The sequence below is a fragment of the Rhinopithecus roxellana genome, chromosome 10 (assembly GCF_007565055.1).
Source record: "Rhinopithecus roxellana isolate Shanxi Qingling chromosome 10, ASM756505v1, whole genome shotgun sequence".
NCBI classification, from domain to species: Eukaryota; Metazoa; Chordata; class Mammalia; order Primates; family Cercopithecidae; genus Rhinopithecus; species Rhinopithecus roxellana.
This window is the reverse complement of record NC_044558.1, coordinates 56,264,616-56,270,615: the sequence shown is the minus strand read 5'-3', so window position 1 is coordinate 56,270,615 and position 6,000 is coordinate 56,264,616.

Genomic DNA, 6,000 nt, shown 5'->3' with positions numbered 1-6,000 from the left:
GCTGCATACAGCACAGGGACCCCGGGCTTGGCCCATGAGATCACTTTTTCCTCCTAAGCCTCCTGGTCTATGATGGAAGGGACTTCCATGAAGACCTCTGACTTGCCCTGGAGACATTTTCCCCATTGTCTTGGAGATTAATATTTGGCTTCTTGTTCCTTATGCAAATTTCTGTAGCCAGCTTGGATTTCTTCTCAGAAAATGAGATTTTTTCTTCTATTGCATTGTCAGCCTGCACATTTTCTGAACTTTTATCATCTTTTTGGCTTTTAAAACTGAATGCTGGGAATCCAAGATGGCCAAATAGGAATGGCTCCAGTCTACAGCTCCCAGCGTGAGTGACGCAGAAGAGGTGATTTCCTCCTTTCCCACTGAGGTACTGGGTTCATCTCACTGGGGCATGTCAGACAGTGGGTCCAGGACTGTGGGTGCAGCCCACTGAGTCAGAACCAAATCACTGAGGCAAAACATTGAACAGGACACCAAAAAATGGAAAAATAGCCTACATTCATGAATTGGAAGAACCAATACAATTTTATTAAAATGGCCATACTACCCAAAACAATGTACAGATTCAATGAAATCATTATCAAAATACCAACAACATTTTTCACAGACATAGAAAAGCAATCTAGGCTGGTGTTGAGCATCTGTGGCTTTTCCAGGTGCACACTGCAAGCTCTCAGTGGATCTACCATTCTGGGGTCTGGAGGATGGTGGCCCTCTTCTCACAGGCATCGCCTCACCTGGGAATTGCAAGGGGTCAGGAAATTCCCTTTCCTAGCCAAGGGAAGCCGTGACAGACAGCTCTTGGAAAATTGAGTCACTCCCACCCTAATACTGCACTTTTCCAAGGGTTTTAGCAAACGGCACACCAGGAGATTATATCCTGTGCCTGGCTCAGAGGGTTCCACACCCACGGAGCCTCACTCAATGTGGCAGCGAGGCTGAGGGAGGGGCGCCCACCATTGCTGAGGCTTGAGTAGGTAAATAAAGCAGCCAGCAAGCTCGAACTGGGTGGAGCCCACCACCCCTCAAGGAGGGCTGCCTGCCTCTGTAGACTCCACCTCTGGGGGCAGGGCATAGTGAACAGAAGGCTGCAGAAACCTCTGCCGATTTAAATGTCCTTGTCTGACAGATTTGAAGAGACTAGTGGTTCTCCCAGTACGGAGTGTGAGATCTGAGAACAGACAGATTGCCTCCTAAAGTGGGTCCCTGACCCCTGAGTAGCTTAACTGCAAGGCACCCCCCAGTAGGGACAGAATGACACCTCACATGGCTGGTTACCCTTCTGAGATGAAGCTTCCAGAGGAACGATCTGTCAGCAACATTTACTGTTCAGCAATATTCGCTGTTCTGCAACCTCTGCTGCTGATACCCAGGCAAACAGGGTCTGGAGTGGACCTCCAGCAAACTCTAACAGAGCTGCAGCTGAGGGTCCTGACTGTTACAAGGAAAACTAACAAACAGAAAGGACATCCACACCAAAACCCCATCTGTACATCGCCATCATCAAAGACCAAAGGTAGACAAAACCACAAAGATGGGGGAAAAACAGAGCAGAAAAGCTGAAAATTCTGTAAATCAGAGCATCTCTCCCCCTCCAAAGGAATACAGCTCCTCACCAGCAATGGAACAAAGCTGAGCGGAGAATGACTTTGATGAGTTGAGAGAAGAAGGCTTCAGATGATCAAACTTCTCCGAGCTAAAGCAGGAAGTTCGAACCCATCGCAAAGAAGTTAAAACCTTGAAAAGAGATTAGACAAATGGTGAACTAGAATAACCAGTGTAGAGAAGTCCTTAAATGACCTGATGGAGCTGAAAACCATGGCACAAGAACTACATGATGAATGCACAAGCTTCAGTAACCAATTCGATCAACCGGAAGAAAGGGTATCAGTGATTGCAGATGAAATGAATGAAATGAAGCAAGAAGAGAAGTTTAGAGAAAAAAGAGTAAAAAGAAAAGAACAAAGCCTCCAAGAAATATGGGAGTATATGAAAAGGCCAAATCTACATCTCATTGGTGTACCTGAAAGTGACGGGCAGAATGGAACCAAATTGGAAAACACTGCAGGATATTGTCCAGGAGAACTTCCCCAACCTAGCAAAGCAGGCCAACATTCAAATTCAGGAAATACAGATAACACCACAAAGATATCTCTCTAGAAGAGCAACTCCAAGACACATAAATGTCAGATTCACCAAAGTTGAAATGAAGGAAAAAAAGGGCAGCCAGAGAGAAAGGTCGGGTTGCACACAAAGGGAAGCCCATCAGACTAACAGCAGATCTCTCGGCAGAAATTCTACAAGCCAGAAGAGAGTGGGGGCCAATATTCAACATTCTTAAAGAAAAGAATTTTCAACCCAGAATTTCATATCCAGCCAAATAAAGCTTCATAAATGAAGGAGAAATAAAATCCTTTACAGACAAGTAAATGCTGAGAGATTTTGTCACCACCAGGCCTTACAAGAGCTCCTGAAGGAAGCACTAAACATGGAAAGGAACAACCAGTACAAGCCACTGCAAAAACATGCAAAATGCAAAGACCATTGATGCTAGGAAGAAACTGCATCAACTAACGAGCAAAATAACCAGCTAACATCATAATGACAGGATCAAATTCACACACAAAAATATTAACCTTAAATGTAAATGGGCTAAATTCTCCAATTAAAAGACACAGACTGGCAAATTGGATAAAGAGTCAAGACCCATCAGTGTGCTGCATTCAGGAGATCCAGCTCACATGCAGAGACACACATAGGCTCAAAATAAAGGGATGGAGGAAGATCTACCAAGCAAATGGAAAACAAAAAAAGGCAGGGATTGCAATCTTAGTCTCTGGTGAAACGGACTTTAAACCATCAAAGATCAAAGGAGACAAAGAAGGCCATTATGTAATGGTAAAGGGATGAATTCAACAGGAAGAGCTAACTATCCTAAGTATATATGCACCCAATACAGGAGCACCCAGATTCATAAAGCAAGTCCTTAGAGACTTACAAAGAGACTTAGACTCCCATACAATAATAATGGGAGACTTCAATGCCCCACTGTCAACATTAGACAGATCAACGAGACAGAAAGTTAACAAGGATATCCAGGAAGTGAACTCAGTTCTGCACCAAGTGGACCTAATAGACATCTACAGAACTCTCCATCCCAAATCAACAGAATATACATTCTTCTCAGCACCACATCACACTTATTCCAAAATTGACCACATAATTGGAAGTAAAGCACTCCTCAGCAAATGTAAAAGAACAGAAATTATAACAAACTGTCTCTCAGACCACAGTGCAATCAAACTAGAACTCAGGACTAAGAAACTCAATCAAAACCACTCAACTACATGGAAACTGAACAACCTGCTCCTGTAGGACTACTGGGTACATAACGAAATGAAGGCAGAAATAAAGATGTTCCTTGAAACCAGTGAGAACAAAGATATAACATAGTAGAATCGCTGGGACACATTTAAAGCAGTATGCAGAGGGAATTTTATAGCACTAAATGCCCCCACAAGAGAAAGCAGGAAAGATCTAAAATCAACACCCTAACTTCACAATTAAAAGAACTAGGGAAGCAAGAGCAAACACATTCAAAAGTTAGCAGAAAGCAAGAAATAACTAAGATCAGAGCCGAACTGAAGGAGATAGAGACACAAAAAACCCTTAAAAAAATCAATGAATCCAGGGGCTGATTTTGTGAAAAATCAACAAAATTGATAGACTGTTAGCCAGACTAATAAAGAAGAAAACAGAGAAGAACCAAATAGATGCAATAAAAAATGATGAAGGGGGCCGCGTGCGGTGGCTCGTGCCTGTAATCCCAGCACTTTGGGAGACCGAGGCGGGCGGATCACAAGGTCAGGAGATCGAGACCATCCTGGCTAACATGGTGAAACTCCATCTCTACTAAAAATACAAAAAATTAGCCAAACGTGGTGGCGGACACCTGTAGTCCCAGCTACTCGGGAGGCTGAGGCAGGAGAATGGCGTGAACCCAGGAGGCAGAGCTTGTAGTGAGCAGAGATCGTGCCACTGCACTCCAGCCTGGGCAAAAAAGCGAGACTCCGTCTCAAAAAAAAAAAAAAAAAAAAAAAAAAGATAAAGGGGATATCAACACCAATCCCACAGAAATACAAACTACCATCAGAGAATACTATAAACCCCTCTATACATATAAACTAGAAAATCTAGAAGAAATGGATAAATTCCTGGACACATACACCTTTCCAAGACTAAACCAGGAAGAAGTTGAATCCCTGAATAGATCAATAACAGGCTCTGAAATTCAGGCAATAATCAATAGCCTATCAATAAAAAAGAGTCCAGGACCAGACAGATTCATAGCCAAATTCTACCAGAGGTACAAGGAGTAACTGGTACCATTCCTTCTGAAACTATTCCAATCAATAGAAAAAGAAGGAATCCTCCCTAACTCATTTTATGAGGCCAGCATCATTCTGATACCAAAGCCTGGCAGAGACATAATAAAAAAAGAGAGAATTTTAGACCAATATCCCTGATGAACATCCATGCAAAAATCCTCAGTAAAATACTGACAAACTGAATCCAGCAGCACATCAAAAAGCTCATCCACCATGATCAAGTGGGCTTCAACCCTAGGATGCAAGGCTGGTTCAACATATGCAAATCAATAAACATAAACTATCATATAAACCGAACCAAATACAAAAACCTCATGACTATCTCAATAGATGCATAAAAGGCCTTTGACAAAATTCAACAGCCCTTCATGCTAAAAACTCTCAATAAATTCGGTATTGATGGGAGGTATCTCAAAATAATAAGAGCTATTTATGACAAACCCACAGCCAATATCATACTGAATGGGCAAAAACTGGAAGCATTCCCTTTGAAAACTGGCACAAGACAGGGATGCCCCCTCTCACCACTCCTATTCAACATAGTGTTAGAAGTTCTGTCTAGGACAGTCAGGCAAGAGAAAGAAATAAAGTGTATTCGATTAGGGAAAGAAGAAGTCAAATTGTCCCTGTTTGCAGATGACATGATTGTATACTTAGAAAACCCCATCGTCTCAGCCCAAAATCTCCTTAAGCTGATAAGCAACTTCAACAAAGTCTCAGGATACAAAATCAATGTGCAAAAATAACAAGCATTCCTATACACCAATAATAGACAGACAGCCAAATCATGAGTGAACTCCCATTCACAATTGCTTCAAAGAGAATAAAATACCTAGGAATCCAACTTACAAGGGATGTGAAGGACCTCTTCAAGGAGAACTACAAACCACTGCTCAAAGAAATAAAAGAGGACACAAACAATGGAAGAACATTCCATGCTCATGGATAGGAAGAACCAATATTGTGAAAATGGCCGTACTGCCTAAGGTAATTTATAGATTCAATGCCATACCCATCAAGCTACCAATGACTTTCTTCACAGAATTGGATAAAACTGCTTTAAAGTTCATATGGAACTGAAAAGGAGCCTGCATTGTCATGACAATCCTAAGCCAAAAGAACAAAGCTGGAGGCATCATGCTACCTGACTTCAAACTCTACTACAAAGCTACAGTATCAAAAACAGCATGGTACTCATGCAAAAACAGATATGTATACCAATGGAACAGAACAGAGGCCTCAGAAATAACACCACACATCTACAACCGTCTGATCTTTGACAAACCTGAAAACAAAACAAAACAAAACAAAACAAAACAAAACAAAACAAGAAATTGGGAAAGGTTCCCTATTTAATAAATGGTAGTGGGAAAACTAGCTAGCTATATGTGGAAAGCTGAAACTGGATCCCTTCCTTATACCTTATACAAAAATTAATTCAAGATGGATGAAAGACTTAAATGTTAGACCTAAAACCATAAAAGCCCTACAAGATAATCTAGGCAATACCATTCAGGACATAGGCACAGGCAAGGACTTCATGACTAAAACACCAAAAGCAATGGCAACGAAAGCCAAAATTGACAAATGGGATCAAATTAAA